The sequence below is a fragment of the Mustela lutreola genome, chromosome 5, assembly GCF_030435805.1.
Source record: "Mustela lutreola isolate mMusLut2 chromosome 5, mMusLut2.pri, whole genome shotgun sequence".
Classification (NCBI taxonomy): domain Eukaryota; kingdom Metazoa; phylum Chordata; class Mammalia; order Carnivora; family Mustelidae; genus Mustela; species Mustela lutreola.
In genome coordinates this window covers 3,503,143-3,524,419 of record NC_081294.1, presented here as the reverse complement: position 1 = coordinate 3,524,419, position 21,277 = coordinate 3,503,143, and positions in this window count along the sequence as shown.

Sequence of the window (21,277 nt, the reverse complement as noted above, 5' to 3'; positions counted from 1 at the left end):
TGGGAATGTGAAATCAGCGATTCTAGCCTCAGAGCTGCCGAGGAAGGACTGGCGCGTGGCTCCCCGGTTCTCAAGGCCTTGAAGAGGCACAGATAATCGATAAAGAAAACATCATGAACTATGGAGTACCTAGCGGGTGAGGGAGTGACACAGGCCCTTGGGGCTGAGAGGGGCAGTGACTCTTCTGACGACCTGCTTAATTAGCTGTTTCATAGCAGAGAGGGGAAGAGCCTGAGACTGAGACCCCACTGCAAGGGGTCCTCTGTCGCTAACAGGGCTTACCTCAGGAGAGATGTCACCTGTGCTTACAAAGCCCATGAAACTCCCAATGTGGTTTTAACTGTCACATACAAACCACATCGTCTTACAGATTTTATCATTTAAATATTTATTTTTTAAAAAATGAAATCTTGGGGCAACTGGGTGGCTCAATGGGTTAAGCCTCTGCCTTCCGCTCAGGTCATGATCTCAGGGTCCTGGGATCGAGCCCCACATCGGCCTCTCTGCTCAGCAGGGAGTCTGCTTCCCCCTCTCTCTCTGCCTGCCTCTCTGCCTCCTTGTGATCTCTGTCCTATAAATAAATAAAATCTTTTAAAAAAATGAAATCTTGCCATTTGCAAGGGCATAGATGGAAATAGAGGGTATTATGCTAAGTGAAATAAGTCAATCAGAAAAAGACAATCATCCTATGATCTCGCTCAAATGTGGAATTTAAGAAACTAAACAGAGGATCATAGGTGAAGAGAGGAAAAAATAGAACAAGATAAAACCAGACAGGGAGACAAACCATGAGAGACTCTTAATCTCAGGAAACTGAGGTCAGCTGGAGGGGAGGGGGTGGGGGAGGGGGTGACTGGGTGACGGACATTAATGAGGACACGTGACGTGATGGACACTGGGTGTTATAGAAGACTGATGAATCCCCGAACTCTACCTCTTTAATCAATAATACACTTTACATTAATTTATTGAATTTAAATAAAACAATGTTTAAAAAAACCCTCACTTTTGCCATTAAAGAAAGATCTCTTCTTTGTAAACATCTGTGAAGCACCAAACCTATTCCCCACATCAAGCATGAGGGCAAGGCGTGTCTGTCCATTCTTCAACTCCTGTGTGTGTGTGTGTGTGTGTGCTGGTAACAAGTTCCCTAATAAAATGCCTAATTTGCATGTGAGGTGCTGTGATTTTAAGCTGGGCTCCACCAACGGTTTACCTAAGGAAGTTACTCACCACCCCCTGCGTCACCATTTCTTCATGAGAGAAGCAGGAGTGATAATAGCACCGAGTTGTAGGAGTTGTTTCAACAATTAAGAAAGGAAAATCTTTCTGAAGCACTGGGCAGAACACCTAACAAGTGATAGGTCTCATTGCCTTATTACTCTGTTTCTAAGGCAGTGATTCTTACCCGGGAACAGTTTTGCCTCCAGGGGACAGTTGTCAACGTCCAGAGATACTTTCAGTGTCCCTGGTTGGGTAGGGTGGTTCTGGAATTTACTGGGGAGGGGGGCAGAGGTGTTGCTACTGGCCAACAATGCAGAAGACAGTCGCCACAACAGACAGGGACTCGGCTTACAATGTCATTGGTGCCCGGGTCTGAAGCTTTGCCCTCGAGTGAGAGAAAGGCCTGGCAGACAAACACAGGGAGGGAAACCTACAATCTTGGAGCCTGAAACTTGTAGTTTCTGGAACATTCTTCACCATCCCACAAGCAGGATGCATCTTCTCCTCCTGGTCTTTAAGACTCTGGAAGTCTACGTTCCCCACATATGCATTAATGAACTTGGAAAAGCTCAGTTTTAAAGCAGCATCTGTCCTTCCTCATGGTCAAGTGGGAGCGTGGGCATCGGGGCGAGCGGGGATAAGACATTCTCTCTCACGAGCTCTCCTCCAGATCCTCCCTGGCCAATATCAATGACTAGAACCACTCAGTCTTCCCGGCTTGTGCCTTTGAGCTCGTAGCAGCCCCAAGTGGCTTTGGAACTTACACTTCTTGGGCAACACTGTGTGTAGTGTAGAGAGCATGCAGGCAAACATGGGAAAAGCATGGGTCTTTCCATTAAATAATAGATACATCGTAAGTAACATCTCTATGATTATAGTTGATTTCAACACTTAAGGTTAAGAGTTGGAAAAATATTTGAAATGACAGAATTGGCCGTTGATTTTCTGGGCTATTGCCACAGGCCAAGCCTATTGCTGAAGTATTTCTATATCCCCAGTGGCCTAGCTCCAACAATAACTTGACGTTTTATGCGGCAAGATCCATAAAACTATGCTGGAAAGAATTACTCCTGTGATAGCATAGCAAATAGAGAGTTGCCTCAGAAATGGAGGCTCCCACACACTCCTCTACATGGGTACCCCAGCAGCTCCCACTAACGCAATCCTGGGGACCCCACCGGGCAGACGCAGGGCACACCGCAGAAACCCTGGCTCCCTGGTGGCTTGCTTAAGGTGGGTGTTACATCCTGTTAAATGTGGCCCCTCCCATCTGTACAATGGACCCCTGGATGCCAGCTGCTCTGACATCATGGAGGGAGGACCCTCTGCCTTGCTGAAGTATGGGTGCACACAACATGCCCTGGCAGACAACCCTTGCTTGGTGATGTTCAACACTTCTCTCATCACGGACACACCCAAGGTGCACCCTTCTCCAGGGTGGCACTGTGTGGTCCTTCTTGGTCCCACCCTTGCCCCGGCTCCCGGGCTGGACCTCCCCACCGGGGACCCTGACAACAGGCAGAGGCTGTTTCCATGCCTACAGCTGTCCCCCGAGCAGGTAGTCTTGGAAGTGTGAAGACAAGAGGCCAGAAAGATAAAATGCTGTGACCCTTCATAGCAGCTTTGGAGACTGGTCTCCCGAAGCACTGCAGACCCATGAATCTCTCTGCCACCATGTATTTCGGGGATTCCCAGGCTGAACACACTTAACTCTCCCAACAGAAATGTAGGTGATGACACTGTATGATGCTGAGCATTGCACAGACTGTGCACGGTTCTGTAGCATTTGACTCTCTAAAGGACCCCAGCTGGCACCCAAAGCTCTCTTCCTGTGGAGGACACATTCTGCTCTCATGCACTTTGTGCTGGCATAGCTTCCCGACCCTCACCATCACTGGTCTCTCTACCCATGGGTTTGTCCTACTCCCCATGCAGCTTCTCAAGGGTGGGGACCACGACACAGACACAGCTTCAGCTGTGCATGTCCCTCAGTGGCCCATGACTCATCCCTTCCAACAGGCTTAAAAATGCACAGGAGACAACACAGCTACACGTTAACATCAGTCGATCTCCTGGGTTGGGTTGTCGTGGTTTACACACTGAACGACAACCGCCACCTCTTCTTGTTAAATGGAACCTACGCGGTAGCATCAGCCCAAAGGCAGTCTTGTGCTGACTTGTGTCCAAGACCCGAGGACACTCCCAGTCTGTCCAAGCAGGCTCGCTGGGTCAGGGGTCTTCAGTGACAATGTCCGTCTGTCCATGGGAATGTACTCATGAATTAGGATGTCTCAGCCACGCACAGTCATCATGATAGATGGAATTTGCTTCAACACTAAAGCACAAGGAGTTTTTGATCATTTACATTAGAATTTCAGATAAAACTCTCAGTAGATCCATTGCCATTGCCAGACAATCACTGTCAAGATATCCTGTTCCTTGCGCCCGAGTGCTCAGCATTGACCCAGAGCCAAGCTGCCCCATCTCGTCAGTACTCAGTGCTCCACACTCCACGGCCCTCCTCCCTGCTGCCCCCAAGAGGGGCCTGGAAGCCTTTCTTTGTGGGGTCAATGCATGAAGCTGACCGCCTACCCCTGACCAGGTGTGAGTTAAGGTCTGGATGTTTCAACGATCTGTCTGTGGAGGGGAATGACTCACCAATCGATGGCTATAGTGCTGACTTCTCCTTGGGGTTTTAGTTCCCTGTTTCCACCTGCTGCTGTTGGTTGACGGCGTCCTGGATGTCTGTAGCCCTGGCGACATGAAACTCGGGAATGGATGTAAATCCCAATCTTTCTCCACCTTCGGGTCTTGCTTCCGGCTCTCTCAGCTCTTCCGCCATGCATGGTCCCAAGGGGAGCTCTTGCTAGGCTGCATATCTAGGCAGAGAGTTCAGAGGCTCCTGCTCTGACCACATGGTTAACTCACGGTTCCTCAGCCTGGAGTCAAGGCCAGGCGCTCTTGACTGCCCTCCCCCGGCCCACCACGACTCCGTTGGCTGGACTGTGTCCATTCTCCCATCCCGGGGACTGCCCCTTGTGACCCCGCTTCAGCGATGTGTCTCCTGTGCTACGGCTGCTGGAGTGTCCCCTCGGCAGGGGGACCCCGGCCCCTCAGTCCCCATCACACCACCCTTTATGGCGCTTTTGCGTTCCCACCTTCCCTTGTCGTGAGTCATGAACAACCTTGCTCCCGGGAGGCCAGATGCCATTTGAGGATTTAATTTTATGTTTTCGATGGAGCCTTAGGTGTGGGTGGAACGTCAGCCTCTAGTGGATAAGGGGAGAGCCGGTGGATGGAAATTACCCCCACATCTTTCTCCAAAGTGGTTCCTTCTTTCTAGCCATCTTTAAATTTAGTATTTTACACTCTCCAGGTGAGCACTGACCTATGGGCACACACGGTCCTTTGTCCATTGCTTTGGGATGTCTTTGGACTCGTCTATATCTCGAGGTTCTCTTTCAAGTCAAGTGGTTGTTGGCAGAACTATAGATCTGAAGCCCTCACAGTCCCTGGGATGTGTTCCTCTCAGCACCAGGCCACCGAGAACATCTCTTGCTTCAGTCTGCTCAGAGGGCTTCTTAGGGAATGACATATAATCCTGGAACCACATCCCCTTAACTTGGCCACACTCTCTTGACTGGGGTCAAGGCAGGAATCCATCCAAATTTAAGGGTTCAAACCACTGGGATCACCCCAGACCCTGGCCAGCACCCCATCCAGGCCAGCGCTCCTCACGGCCCCATTCAAAGTGCTACCATCTTCCCAGGCTGCGCCCTCTCAGGGCCTACCCCACACTTGATTTTGCCCACAGCAATGATGACCAAGTTGCATTTTCTTGTTCATTTATTCTTCCAGTATTTTCTGCCTTCACTAGACAGGAAACCTCACACAGCCAGGGCTATGACTGCGAGGTGTATGTTTTGCCTTGGGCACCCATAACTGTGGTTGCTGTGCAGTAGGCATTTAGGAACTTTGGCTGGATAAATGGATGGATGCTACAGTGATTCCTATTTATCCCACCTCACTGAAGCCACTCTTGTCAAGGCGACCTCCTACCAAATGCAATGTCTCCTCTCAGTCATTATCTTTCTTTACCTTTTAGGCACCATTTGGGTCAGCTGGTCATTCCCTCCTTCTCAAAGTCTTCTCTTGACTTGAATTTCTTGCTAGCATATTCTCTTCATGTTCGAAATTTCTTCATGACCAGCATCAGCTTCTCAGGTTTTTGTCACCTTGTCAGGGGCCACCTCTGAAACTGTGCCCTGAGGACCCGTCTCTCCAGTGCCTACCCTCATGCCCAGTGGATCCCCTCCAGGCCATGCTGGATGACCAATGGCTCTCTGACCCCTCAGTATCCTGCTGTCCTTCTGCTTCCTCAAAGACTCCAAAAGTCTCTCTTTGCACTTCACAATGATGTCCAGACCCTTGGTATGACCACCAATACCTCACAGTGCAGCCATAGCAGTGTTCTTCTCCTGGGTCAAGCCAGGCCCTTCTCCCAGCTGGCTGATGCTCTTCCATGCACCCTGCGTGTGGGACTGGGTCCAGGTGCATGCAGGGCTGGGTCCAGCTCCTCGCTCACACCTGAGCTCCACTGTCTCCGGATAGCACAGTAGGAGACAGCTGCCCAATCACCCCATTGAACCCCATTTTTTAAAAAACTCTGGCCACCTGCAATAAATAAATTATTATGTAATTGCTATCTTCTTCCCTACAAGAACCTGAGTTCTATGGGAGAAGGCCCCTCCCTCATCAATCCTGTGGGAGCGGATTCTGGAGCCAGGCTTGGGGGATGCACGGAGGCCAGACTCACCAGCAGGGGAGTCAGCGGGTCAGCGCCAGAGCTCTGGCCATCAGTAGAGATGGGGGTTCCCTGCTCCACCAGGAGCGGATGACGTGCTGCCCTGGGCAGGGTTTCTGTGGGAGGGGCCTACAGTTTTCAGCACAACAGACCATCCCATGCTAGCATTGCAGGTTTCTACGGATTCATTCTGCACCCTGTAGGAGAGGATTCCAAAGTTACTGGGCAGAGAAAGGGAAAGAAGAAACCTTTCGTGGTTTTCAACACTTCTAACTTGCGTGTGTGTGCGTGCACATGCGTGCCTGTGCAAGTTAACCCTTTGTTTCTTCTGTTAAGCAAGTTCCTATGTCCATAAAAGGAAATGCGCCTCACCGCAAAGCTGGCCTTTGCTGTGGCCTGAGGGTGGGGCACACGTGCAGGACAGGGGAGTGGGTCTCCACTGAGAAATGTCTGCTCAGGTCTGAGCACACACAAGGATGCAGAAAGAGAACGTGGAGTCCCCTCCCTTCCAAACCAGAGACGTCATCCTGTTGCTCATGAGAAAGCTTTAAAGCCCTCTTGCTTCAATAATTCTTTTTATAGGAAAAAAATGCAGACCTAAGTCCAGCCATTATTATCAAAGTTTAGCTCAGCTTTCTCATGACAAACACATCCGTTTTTCTAATAACTTGGAGGCTTCCTGGACACCCTCTCGACGTTATACCGGGACGAGTCATGGAGGGTGCGGCCAATTTAGCTTGGTGTCCTGTCTTCAGCTGGGCTCTTCAGAGGGAGGCAGGCCATCCTGGTCTCAGAGCTCATGATGTTCTCACTCGTCTGGGAGTGCTCTTTGCACCTCAGCTGGACAGCAATTTAGATCCTAATTGTGATGGTTAATGGGCCTGGAGATTTTACTGTGTTTAGAGCATCGACAGATACTATTCTGATTCTGGGCTGTGTATGGGATCCATTCTTTCTGTTGCTGAGACATCTGGGTTAATACGTTACTGTGACATAGTGACAGCTGTACTATATTCTACACTCCATGCCAGCCTAGAAAGGGGGACACTCTCTCACCATCTCTGAGCTCTCAAAGTACGTTTTTCATTTAGAGAATCCTTGGCCCTAACTCCAAAGTTCATCTCCCCTCTGACTGATGGGTTGAGACCCATCCATCACTTTTAAAAAGTGCAAGGATTGTTGGGATGTAGGGTAGTTCTATTTTCAACTTTTTGAGGAACCTCCATGCTGTTTTCCAGAGTGGCTGCACCAACTTACATTCCCACCAACAGTGTAGGAGGGCTCCCCTTTCTCCGCATCCTTGCCAACACCTTTCGTTTCCTAACTGGTTAATTTTAGCCATTCTGACTGGTGTGAGGTGGGATCTCATTGTGATTTTAGTTTGTATTTCCCTGATGCCGAGTGAGGCTGAGGTTTTTTTCAGTATGTTGAGGATTATTCCAGTATTCTTTCCACTGAAATCTACAGTTTTTCTGAAATTAATGCAGACTTCTAATGATTTTAGATTAGTGTTACAGGATCTCTCTCTCTCTTTAAATTTATTACTCTTTAAATATTTTACTATAAACCTTTTGAGTCCTTATAATCACAACGTGTTGCTTGTAATCAAATATATATGCATATTTGGGTCTGCCTCTTTGACCCTACCTGACAAGCGTTACTTTCTAATGAGGGCATTTGGCCAGCAGGTGTACTGATTGTTGATAATGCCAGGTAGTTAGCTGTCATCTTGGCTGTATTTCACTGGTCCCTCTGTTCTTCGTTCTCCTTTTCCTAATTTTCTGCCTCCTTTGGATTCACCCAGGATCATTATGATTACATTTTATAGTCATTCTTGTCTTATCTGTACTTCTTTCTTTTATTACTTTAGTGGTTTAGGATTTACTATATAAAAGTATAATTTATTGTGGTCTACTTTCAACTGTAGCTACATAACCTTGCATATGGTGTGAGAAACTTTCAATAGTATACTTCCCTTTTTTCCTTCTGGATTTTCCTGCTATTTTTGCCATGCACTTTTATTTTATATTTGATATAAACTCCACACTGAATTGTTAAGTTTTTTCTTTTATGATATTGGTCAACTATCTTTAAAAGAGGATTAAAAAATCAGAATAGTCTGGGTAGCTACACTTTCTGGTACTCTTCATTCTCTTGCTAAATAGATCCACATTACCATTTGGAAGTTTTGTTTTCTTCTGAAGACATTTTCTTGATATTTCTAGTAGTACTATTCTGTTTCTGATAAATTCATTCAATTTTTTTATGTCTGAAAAGTCTTTATTTGATACATTTCAAAATGTCTCTTTTCTCTGTGTTTTACTTATTTTATAGTAGTATGCTTTCAAGTTTACTAGTGTTTTCTTCTACAGTGTCTTATCTGTCACTATTCCCATCCGGTATATTTTAAAATCTAATACAAAATTCTCAGACCTAGAAGTTTGATGTGTTTTTAAAACTTACCATGTCTCTCTACTTAGCACTTTGAACATGTGGAGTTCAGTTATAACAATTGTTTCAAGATATCATTTGCTAAATGGAGCACCTATGTGAGGACTAATCAGTTTCAGGATTGTTTTTTCTCCTTCTTCTGGGACATGTTTTACTCTCTATTTAAAAGCTTGATAAATTAAAAAAATATAATAATTATAATTTCTTTTGAAGTATAGTTGGTACACAGTATTATATTAGTTTATATTATGTTAGTGTATAACATAGTGATTTGACAATTCTATACCTACCTTGTGCTATGCTCACTGTGGTAAGTGTAGAAAACTTGATGAACGTTTATAATACAAGATACTGCTGTTTCATTTTGTGTGCCAGGTAATTTTGTTTTCTTATAAACATCTCTGAGCTTTCTCTTGGGATGTCATTAATTTACTTGTAAATAGTTTAATATTCTCATATCCTGCTTTAAAAGATTTATTACTCTGAACTGAAACAGTCTAAGAGAGGTCAATCAAAGGCTGCTCAGTTCAAGCCAGTGGATGTAAGCTACAAATGATACTGTTTTCAAGGGACACTTAGCAACGTCTGGGGGTTATGGTATTGGCACCTGAAGGGCTGATATCAGGGGGGTTGCTAAACACCTTACAATGCATGGGACAAACACCCCACAACATATAGTTGTTCAGACCAAAATGGTGACAGCACTGAGATTCCAAAGCACTGATCTGGGGCTAATGATTCCAACAAGACTCTTCTGTGTACATTGCCCGATATCCCACAAATTATGAGTTTTTCCTGTCTGGCCAATGGGAACAGGCACTATCCTTAGCACTAGCTGAGTCTGTGACACTGGCCTGAGTCTCATCCTTTCAAGTGGGTCTTTTTCTGGCTTCAGGTAGTTCTTCCACATGCATAAGGTCAACAGGACTCAGCTGAATTCTCCCTGCGACCCTCTGCAGGTCTCTAGAGGTCTCTCAGGGCTGTCACTTCCCTGGTGCTCTGTGCTAGAAACTTTCCTGCCTTTGTCCACCTGGGCTTTCACTTCTCCTCAACCAGTCTGTTAAGACTCCAAAAGGGGCTCCCTCCCTCTGCCCGAAAGCTCCCTGGGCAGCAAACTAAGGCTTCATACCATCGCTTTCTCATCTCTCAGGGATCATTGGTTGATTGTCAGCCCTGATAATGTGTGTTTCATACATTTTGTCCATTCTTCTGTTTGTTTGGCGGGAAATAGATGTTGCTCTCCTATGTTTATTTACTCTAACGGTCTTGTAAAGGAGGTTTTTGTTTTATACATTCTATGTCTCACAAAACAATAAATTGCTAGTATACATACACAGATTTATGCATATAAGAAAATGTTACTTTAGTAATTAATCTAACTATTCAACTCCACAGAAATTTGACTTCTAGTAAGGATGTTAATATAGTGCAATATTCCTTTTTTAAGATTTTATTTATTTATTTGAGAGAAAGAAAGAAAGAGCACGAGCAGGGGAAGCGTCAGGCAGAAGGAGGGAGAAGCCGGCTTCCGATGAGTAGGAAGCCTGCGTACAGCTCCATCCCAGGACCCTGGCATCATGACCTGAGCGGAAGGCAGACACTTAACTGACTGAACCACTCAGGCACCACTGTAGTATAATACTTGCAAAGTTGCACTTAAAATTGCATTTATTTGATTAAAAAGTATGCTTCTGTCCTTGAAATCAGAGTTGTTCATCTGGGTTGAATTTAAATTTTACTAAATAAAAGGGAATGAATAAGAAAATTTAATCTTTAAAATCACAGGGCAAAATTATGAGGAAAACGTAAAATAAAACCCAGTAAAAAGTTAATGTAGTGCCTACCAGTATGTATTATAAAATAGAAAGCTCATCAGTCATAAGACACTTTTCAGGTCCCTGAATGTCTTTGTCTTATGCCAGAACCTTGATTTTTAGTTTCTTGGAGAACAACAATTTTGCATTTATGTTCATGAAACTATGAAGTGCTGTTGACATCAAAATAAATGGAAGGAATCTGTTCCCCCAGTCTTGCCTAGGATCCACCCCAAAAAACATTCTTGTGAAATAGGTTGCTTGGAGATTATCCTTTTGCTCCTTTTAATCTTTTATCATCGTGTGTGTGTGTATGTGTGTGTGTGTGTGTGTGTTGGCTCAGCCTAGAACATCTGCAGGGAAAGTCATGATGTCAAACTCCTCCTGCTCCTCCATGGGTGTAGACCCAGAGAAAGAATCTCAGAGAAGAAGCAGTGTCACGGGGGTCAGCCACCTCACCAGAGATCCGACGGAGGCACGTTGGTCGCTGTTCATCTAGCTCTTGTCTGCGTGCTTGCCCCAGAGTCTCCTTATGGCTTCCGAGCTGGTTTACATAGGAAAGGCAATCAAACGCTGAAATCCACATTCATAATCACGTCATTTTTGTCTTCACTTTACGTTAGGTTATAAAGAGCCTCAACCCATGGCACATTTCCTGGTTGTGTATAAATTCACATAAATTCACATAACACTGTTATATTCTTTATATCAAAGTCCGGTCTATGCTATTACGAAAGTGTTTACTCAACTTGGTAATTAAGTTTAATTAATTAATAAATTAAGTTTATTAATTAAGTGGAAAGAGTGGAGGGTTAGATTTCAAGAACTTGAAATTGGAAACGTCTTATAAGCTGCCATGCTCATGAACCTTAAAGGTCTGGTTTCATCCCTGCCCCGCTGCAGCAGGCAGAGCGAGACGCTGGTCTTGTCTACCCGAGACCCTCACGTTCTCTGGTAGGTTGGAAGGCACAGAATCAGTGACTTCAGATTTATCTGTGCTTTGGCACTTTCTGGCCGTTTATTGAGCTGAAGAAATCAATATGACTCTAATAAAACCACACATGGTAATTAGTTCTAACCATTGAAGTGTTCCTGTGTTGATTTATATATATTCTAAAAACTTGGACCAGATGCAGTGTGAGAACTTGGAGAATTTGATGGTGCTTGTGTTTGCACTCACTTGAGTACATTCAGAAATTAAAAAAAAATAAATAAGTCTATCTGAGCGAGGCTTCAGGCAGAAAGAAAGGTAAAGGAGAAAACCATACAGTCTGTCCTAGAAAGAATTCAGTGCTCCGAGGCCAGCTTGCTTGAGATGTTTCCTTCAGCCCACCTCAAGCCTCCCTGCTCCTTGGACAGTGTTTGCAGAAATAAACACTGGCCTTGTCTCGTTTCGGGAGGTGGGGGGCCAGGCCTCAGGACAACTCCCCAGTGAGGACGAGCTGTGCGCTGAATCAGCAGGCTCTGACCCTCCACCGCTCCCAGCCTCTGTGAACCTTCCCCTGGCTGCACCCGAGATCCAGGCCCAGGGCCCAGTGAAAGGTCAGCATTTTTGTGTGGGCAGTTTCACTGAGCTGGAAAGAAACCCAGAGCCTAAAACCCGAGGGGCTCTGAGCCCCCTTTATGTGCACCGGGAGATTCGGTCTGTTGGCATGAAGGGGAGCAGCACCGGGGCAACCAGGTGTTGGGGCTGTTCCCCCCGGAAGCCGGTGCTCCTGCTCCATGACAAATCCCGAAAACGCCATCTTCTCTCGAGAGGAGAACGGCCAGCAGTACTGGGGAGCCCCACAGAGGCCCATCTGCAGGGCCCCAACGTCGGAACTGAAAACACCGGACTGTGACTTCATACTAAAGCTGGGACTTTAGAATGTTAAGCAACAACACGATATTGAAGGTGACAAGCAGAGAGTGCCGGGTCCCCACTGAATACTAATTGCTGCGGTAGAAAGAAGTGTCAGGGTCATAAAAACTGTCATCCTCTGGCCGGCGTTTCTGCAGCACTCAAGCCGGTTACATTCCTTGTCAGCACATGGTTCGAATCAACAAGGAATATAAATGAAGTGGCCGCAGCTCCAAGACTCTCTTAACACTTGGCACACGGCGACAGTAACCGCAGCCCGGTCTCTGCTCCCTCCATGCTGGTGCACTCGGGAGCACAGGAGGCTGCACGTGGCCCAGGCCGCCCGCACCACAGCCCAGGGAAGGGAGCACCCCAGGGGACCCAGCCCCGACCCAGCTCCTGCCCCCCAACCTGCTCCCCACCTGACTCCTTTCCCCGAGGCTCCCCTGCCACCAGCTCCCTTGCACCCTGGAGCCTCGGTGACCATTGTGCCTCAGGAGCATCAGGGCCATCTGCTCTCATGTCGGTTTTCTCTCGATTCCTCAGAGAGGCCCTTTTCTTCCATTTCCTGGAGTCAGCTCGAGCCTCCGTGCAGCTGAGAGGAGCCTCTGCTGCAGACCCAGACCCAGATCCCAGGACCCAAGAATGAGATTTCAGCACGAAACGCATCGGACTGGAACCGGTTTTCTTCAGTCCTGGCTGTCTGTCTGGACGTGTTGTGGGACACAGGTGCCAGTAGGGAGACCTGGAAGGTGCAGAGTAGCCCAGGTGGCCTGAAGGCTATGGAGGTGGCTCAGGAATTGCCTGGGGTCTGGAAGCAGGCAAGCCGGGCAGCCTCTCCCTGTGGAGCAGAGGCCCGATTCTGGATCCCGGACAGGAACGGAGCTGCCCACCACCCCAAGTGCAGTCTGAGGAGGGAGCCCCAGGCAGCCTGCACCTGCGGTGAGGCCCGCAGTTCCCCAGCAGAGCCACACCCCTGCCGGCAAGCGGTGTGCTGTCCCTCCGAAGTCTAAGTGAACCTCTCCCAAAAGTTTTGGTGATTTTTAGTATTTATGACCTCTGCCTCCACCTCTTAATTTTGGCTCTTTGCTGGTACATGAAGACTGTCTTTTTCCATTACGGATCGCCAGCATGCACTGCCTTGGGAACCTGGGGTTTTACCCAGAACCCTGCATTTGCAGCACCAAAGTGCAGCTCTGTGTCAGGGCAGCATTCTGCCTGGATATGCTGTGTCCATCAACTCTGCTTTTTGGTTCCAGGGCTGGGAAAGGTTTAGCATTGGGATCATTATTCTTATTGAAGTTGGGTCAAATTTTGGACAAATAAAGAAGCCCCTTCCTCGGCCCATGGCAGGGTACGTGCCGCAGGATTCTTGGAAACAAGACCAGGTGGCAGGTGACGCTAGCACTTGGTTTTCTTCGCATTTCTAAGTGTCCCTCGCGTGGACATCCCCGGGCGCTGGTCCTGGCCAGAGCAGCCCCTGCCTTCCCCTGGGGTGCAGCTGCTCTGGAAGGATTCTGAGCTCACACCTTTCACTCTTCATCTCTAGCATGAGACCAGAGGCAGAAAGCTGCTGGAAGGGGCCATACAGGATATATTTTCAGCGTCCCTGGGCAGCATGGTCTTACTGAAGTCACTCAGCGCTGCGCCAGCCACGGCCACGAGAATGAACGGGCATGTCTGGGTTCCGGTAAAATCAGCGGCCTCAGAATTGTGAATTTTATATTGTTTTCATGTGTCCCAAAATGTTCTTTTCCTCTTACTATGTTTTAAACATTAATTTTTAAGTTTTTGGAAGATAGAAGTATTTTTATTTTATCTTTTAATTCAAATGTTAAGAGCCAACAGAGAGGACATCATTAGTTTCAGGTGTAGTGTTCAAGGATCCGTCAGCCGTCAGTTGTGTGTAACGCCCAGTGCTCATCATACCTCGTGCCCTCCGTGAGGCCCATCACCCAAGTTAAACATTTAAAAAGGTAAAGCCTGGGGTGCCTGCCTGGCTCAGACTATTAAGCATCCAACTCTTGATTTTAGCTCAGGTCGTGATCTCAGGGTGGTGGGCTCGAGCCCTGCATCTGGCTCCGCGTTCGGGGAAGGTGGGTGTCTGCTTGAGGAGTCTCTCTCCTTCTCTCTCTGCCCCTCCCCACCCTGCATGCACGTGCTCTTTCTCTCTCCCTAAAAAATGAACAAATAAATAAAATAAGTGTAAAACCCATTCTTAGCTTGTGCACCAGACAAAAACAAGACTTTTTCCAACCCCTCCAGGGGACCTGTGTGAGAAGAAAATAGTTGTGTCTTGGGCAGGCCATATTCTTTTTTTTTTTTTTTTTTAATGTTTTATTTATTTATTTGATGGAGAGAGACACAGCGACAGAGGGAACACAAGCAGAGAGAGAGGGAGAAACAGGCTTCTTACCAAGCAGGGAGCCTGATACAGGGCTCCATCCCAGGACCCCAGGAACATGACCTGAGCCGAAGGCAGATGCTTAACAGCTAAGCCACCCAGGCGCCCCTTGGGCAGGCCGTCTTAAAGTCCCCTTCCCTGGGGCTGGGGTCTTGGGCTCCAGTGAGCATACTGTCTGTGGGCAGACAGTCACTGAGCCGTAAACGCTGACATTCCATCAACTGTTAACAGTAATTCAGTTTATTTTGAAAAGTTAACTAGGTGAGATGTCTACATAGCTTTCAGAAGCCTTGTGGAACCACAGACGGGCTTTTCAGAAAACTTTATGTAAAGTTGTTTTTGTTGTTTTTGGTAATGAATTTATTTTGTTTTAAATTATGTTAAAACACGTTATTGAAGCAGCACCTGAAAATGCTGAAGTCTGTTAATTTATGTGAGAATACCTTTTCATGTGGAAATCTGTTGTTTCCCTCTTTTATACCCGAGGAATCTCACAGAATGTAGTTTGCGGTGGTTAATCTCCTGCCTTGGCAGGCCTCGCTTGGCGCTTTGCCATGGCTTTTATTGGGAAATGCATATTCATAAAATAATTCAGTATTTTGAAAACATTCCAGTATGAAGAAGGAGAGGAAAGATTTCTTCCTTCGGTTTTATATCAAGTTTTACTTTAAAAATCCTTCAGTCTCTCTACGTCTCCATAGTGTGTAGAACCATCCATGACCCCCACCCCGATACTTTTGAATTTCTCACTGATGCCCAGAAAATATTAAGCTCTGGCCTTAATTTTGCTTGACATGGATTTTTAAAAGTACATTTTCTGTAGATTCTTGATTTAGCTTGGCTGGGAATTTCTGTTCAATTACTTTTTTGGTTTACCACCTCTGTTTTAAAAGGAAAGCACAACTGTCATTTTATGGAAGCATTTGGGATAGGATTTATTTGAATAAAAGTTTGATCTGTTCTTTTTTCCCCTCAGTAGTCTGGGAAACTAAGAAAGCAGAATAAAACTCTAGAAGAGAATATTTAAGATCCATTTTAGCATTAGGTTCGGGGTATGCTACAGAAAACTCAGACTTTCCTGCTCATGGCTGCTTTCTCTTTTTCACGGTGTCTGTGTAGCAACAACGAGCCTTTCTGCATACAGCTGCCATGGCTAGCCGTCCCTCGTGAGCCCTCCTCTGAGCTCGGAGTGTTAGCTTGGGTGGTTAGAACAGTGGACCAGGGGGGGCAACTGGGTGGCTTAGTCCTTAAGCATCTGCCTTTGGCTCAAGTCATGATCCCAGGGTCCTAGGATCGAGCCCCGCATCAGACTCCCTGCTCTGTGGAGAGCCTGCTCCCCCCTCCCCCTGCTTGTGCTCTCTCACACTCTCTCTCTGTCAAATAAATAAAATCTTAAAAAAAAAAAAAAAGGACAGTGGACAACGGATCATCCTCATGCTGACCATTTTTCTTCTTTGCTCTGTTCGCTTGTCACCGATCTCATCTCTGGAAACATCCAACTCTCTCGCGAACACATGCTTTTGTCACCAGGGGGACTGGGTGGGAAACCACAGCTGGACCAGTTCAAGTCCATCTCCCCCAGTTGAAAACGGCTCAAACCACACGGCTCGGCGGCCCGGAGCCACCCACGGCATCCGAACAGATAAAGCATCATCATAATTACTGACAAAGCACGGGCTGCCGGAACGTTCTCCGTCTCTCTTCAGTCCGGGCTAATGTGTTTATTCCTTTCTGTTGCTCTTGCCTGGGTTTTTGCATCATTAAGAAGTGGGCGAAATCCATTTATCATTCTAAATTGCACAATACTCAAGCTCTCCGTCAGCGTGCTGGAGCAGTTAAAATGCAAGTGTTCCAGTGAGGAGCGATTCCAACCCATCGTGTTGACGTGGACGTCTTCTACCCATGTCTGGGAGCACTCGCTTGGACGGCTATCGCTTATTTTTGGCTGCACATAATTATTCATTAAGTAGGATCATTTGTGAAGCATAGCTTAAGTAGGTCAGCAAAATTGTTCTTATTGAGGGAATTTTACTTAATAAGATCTATTGATTTGAACATAACTGAAACCCATTCAATTTTCTTTATTACACTCTTTCTCCCAGATGTCTTCATTCAGAGATTTCATCGTTTTCTGTTTTTTGTTTTTTCCTTTCAATTACTTACACTACATAAACTTCTATGACTGTCTTCCTTTCTCACCAAATCAGTTCAAAGGAGAAAGGGAGCTTCCCTCGAAGGGCAGGATGTCGGTGAGGGCACAGAGCTGCATTTCCAGGCTCCAAGGTGTCCCCGGGGGCCGTGGGACCAGGGTGTGGCTCATGCTGCCTCCTCCTCCAGCCCTGGGATCCTCCTGGAGCTCCTCCTCCCCCAGCTGGCCGGATGTAGTTCCCTGCTGAGGGGGTCCAGGGCCTTGGGCATGGGCTGCCACCAGGCAGAAAGCACTCAAGTCTCTAAATGCCACCTGTCCAACCACCTCTGCCCTGAAGATTTTCAAGCAGAACCTTCTTCTGCCCCCGGGTTAGTTTGGGCGGGCTGCCTCCCACCGACGGAGGACGTCCACTCACCCCTGAGCAGGGATGCACGTGCTCCTTGGAGAGTGACACCCTGGTACAGGCGGAGCCTCCCTGCAGGAAGGAAGGTGAGTCTTTCCTTGCAAAAGCCACTGTTGTCTTATCTGGTTATTGCGGCTCCCCCGCGTGGCCGCTGCAGCAGCCTGAGGAGGAGAGCTCGGTCACACGGAGGGCATGTCCCCATATGGGAGGGATGGGGGGGGGTGCCGGGGAGGGGCAGGCACCGAGGCTGGAGGGACCTGCAGGATCCCTTTGCCGAAGCTTGGAGAGGAGCCATTATCCAGAGCCATGAGCAGGGCCGTAAGGGGACCGAAGCCCTCTCATTCTGTGATGTGGCTTCAGATTCTCACCTAGAGGGCTCCCATCAGCTTGCACAGTGTGTGTGGTGGAGGGTGTGAGTGTGGTGGGTGTGGGCGGGTGTGGGTGTACGTGTACGTGTGTGCGTGTAGGGGAGGAGTAGACTTTTGATACAGAAAATCCAGTTAGGGAGGAATGACGGCCACAAAGAGGGAGAGTCATGAAGACCCAAAGAATGACAAAAAGACACTTGTGCAACATGCGGGAGATACATTTGGGAGGAAGAGGAGGAGTTTCCATAACCAAACCTGGCTGCTGGTCACCAACAGCTGAGGACCGATTGATAACTTTTAAAACGCACCTTCCTTCCGTCCTTCCTTCTTTCCGTCCGTCCGTCCGTCTTGTTCCTTGTTCGCTTCTTGTTCCTTCCCTTCACTTTCTTTTCTTCCTTCCTCTTTTTTTCTCTCTCTCTTTCTCTTTCTAGCAAGTTCCATACCCCATGAAGCTCAGTGTAGGGCTTGAACTCACAGCCCTGAGATCAAGAGTCAGATGCTTAACAGACTGAGCCCCCTGGCACCCCGATACACACATTTCTAAGGAAACTATTTATCTTGTCCGGAGCGGTCCACTGAGACACAGGGTTTGTACACTAAAAATCTATTTAAACATCCCTGAAATCCAGTGCATGCTATTTTAAGACAATCTGTGTTTCACTTTTTAAAAATTATTTGAACACAACTATGTCCTGCTTGAGTTTGGGAGCCGTGTTGACTCTGTAAACACTACTCATTTGTCCTTTGGCTGGTTTCCTCTTGGGGACCCACTTGAGTGGGGTCTCCCATTCCATAATGGAAATTGAAAAGTAAACGTCTCTTGGTTATCAGTATAGTATGAGAAGAAGTATGTTCTCGTCCAGTCAGAACTATAATCATTTGAGAAGGAGGCTCTAAGTCATTCTCTTCTCAGTTCTGTCTACTCTGCTCTGTTAGGTGCTGAAGGAAGCCACCACCCTTCTCTGTGGAGAAGGACAAAAGTTTGCGAACCACATAGTCACATTCTGGCATGCCTGCAAAAAGCAAAAACATTCAACCTGTTCTAATAGCTGACGGGAGTCCCAATCTGCCCCCGCCCCACTCAGTAGTTCCCAGACGCTCCTTGCTTGGATGTGGCTGCAGGGAAGGGGTGCGGAGAGGTGGGGGTGCCGGGGGCACCTGTGCTCGGTGCTGCAGGGGGGCAGCGGGCTGGTGAGGAAGGGACCCAGAGCCAGCTGAGCCTCAGACGAGGACACGAGGTGAAGAGTTTGTGACCAGTGCATGCAGCAGGTGTCCTCGGGGCAACAGGCAGTAACCCAGAGAGAGTCCTGCCACGTCAGGGATGAGGCCCTGGACAAAAGCCCAAGAGGAGCCTGGTCATACCAGGGGCTCAGAGACCCCAGCCATGGTGCTGGAAGACAAGAAGCCATCCCTTGCCATTCCTGAGCGGAGAAGGACCCAGAGAGCCTGGTTCAAGGGTGGAGGCAGCAGGAGCCGAGCGCAAGTCAGAGGGAGGCAGGAAGGACAGAGCCGTAGTCACTGACCTCCAGGACTCGGGGTACGGGGCTGGGGCTGGGATCAGGCTTCGGGGTGTCCTCCTCACTCAGCTCGCGTGGCTTCTGAGGCTTGCTTTCAGAATAGGACATGTGGTACAAAGGAGAAGTTTTGTTTGAGTGAGCAAATACATCACAACCAGTTACAGTTCAAATGCGAAAGCATGGATGAAGGAAGGAAGGAAGGAACCGCTCCAGGAGAGCCTAGTACCCTAGACGGACACATCAGTCGTCGCCTCCGTCTGCTTGCTTACGTTTTATTGTTATTATTGAACACAAAAGTACGTAAAACATGCAACTCCACATATGGAGCCTCTTGTGACTTGCAGTTTGGAGTGGGCGTGGCCCGACAAACACAAGTATAAATTCTATTTCATGACATTTCCATCCGAAAGAAAAAGAGGTTATGGATCTATTTCTAAACATCACTGATGTTCCTGACGAGGGTAACATCCATTCTGATGAGGGAAATGCTTAGGACCCTACACATCTGGGGCCTGGGAGACATTCCCATAGACCGCCTTCTAAAATCATAGGTTCTAGATCTTTCTTCTCTGTTACTGCAGGTTTGATGCCAACACTGGAAGGACATGTTCTTATCAGGGGGCCTCTGGCCTGACTCTCAGCATGTGCCTTTGTGTTGCTGGTAAGGACAGCTGCCGGCAACTTCGTTATACAAGGAAGGGACTGCAAACCCATGAACATTTCAGGTTAAATTAAAGCTTATACACATCATAAATAAAACTAAGGGGTGACTGGCTTTCAACATCCCCAGACATGAAGGGAATGTCGGGGAGTCCGAGTAGAATGGATTCCAATTCCAGTTACATTCTTACTTTGGCAAATTTTATTAAAACATACGTCCACACCAATGTGTTGCCAGAGTCCATCCTAGGGGTCCGCGGGCCGGTGGCAGTAGGGTCTGATGCTGGACTCTTGGGACACCTCACAGTCCTAGTAGTAATTGCCAGGGCACCTTGCAAATAGTCTCAGTCTGGATCTGTTCTCCTCTGAAGTGCAGAGACTAACACAGATAAAGAGACTTTACAGGAAGACGACGCCCACTTCAGGCCATAGTGTTTGGCAGGTTGGACTCAGTCCCGCTCCGGCCTGGGACGGGTGCCTCAGCTGCACCAGAACTGGGAGCCAGGACAGAGGGCCCTGTGTCCCATGCTGTGCCCAAGCGGAAAGGCAACAGGCAGGCAGGTCGGCTAGAAGGATGGCCCCCTGGGACACCCCATTTTCCCTGCAGGTGAGGCCGTAAGCAGCACTGAGCAGAAAGGCCTATGACACCGGATGTGGTCAGCTCCTTCCTGACCACCTGCTCTCCTGAAGACTGGGATACCCAGGCACTGGACTATGGATGCAAAGCTATCTTGAGAAATGCTGATGTCTCTTTGATACATCATTCTTAAAAGTAGAGGCAGCGAGGGGCGCCTGGGTGGCTCTGGCTATGAAGCATCTGACTTCAGCTCAGGTCATGATCCCGGAGCCTGGGATCGAGCCCCACGCCAGGCTCCCTGCCCAGCGGGAAGCGGCCTGCTTGTCTTTTTCCCTCGGCACTGCCCCCATTCGCTCTCTCTTTCTCTCGGTGTCTCAAATAAATAAATAAATAGATAAGTAAATAAATAAATAAAATCTTTAAAAAGAAGCTTCTTGCGGGGAGGGAGTAGAGGCATGAAAAGAATCTTAAGTTCAGGAAAAAGGTGATTTGAACAACCCCGAGTCTGGAGTGGGCAGCCGTGCTATGTGTCCAGGAGACAGCAGGAGGGGCAGGGACACGTGCTGAACATCCCCAGATGTGGAGAAACGCACGTAAGATGCACAAGGTATTTTGCTGACTTTGATTTCTAAGTACACTTCGTGGGAGAAGTGGAAGGCTGCCTTGTGCTCCAGGCTTGCAACCTGGGCCCGGTGTTGTGGGGCCCGAGTGCCCTTCTGATGCCGTTGAGCTCACAAGACACTCTCTGGTTCCCTTTTGTTAATGCCTGGAGACAAGAGTGCATATATTTTACCTTTTGCATTGTGGGCTGAAAAATCCAGGCCAGAAAGATGCGGTTGGAAGATGAAATTTCTCCCAAATGAAACCAGGTGCATATCTACAACCCCGAGTATTTCCTCAGAGAGGAATGGTGAAGTGCTCGCCAGCAGCAGACCGTAAACTTAGCGGCAGGAGGCACCAGGTGGGACCTGGTCACTAGCAAACGGAGAGAGCCCCACATGTGCGACAGGCACGGCTTAATTGAAATAATCTGTGGTCAGTGATTGCATTTCCCAAGTAAATTAAT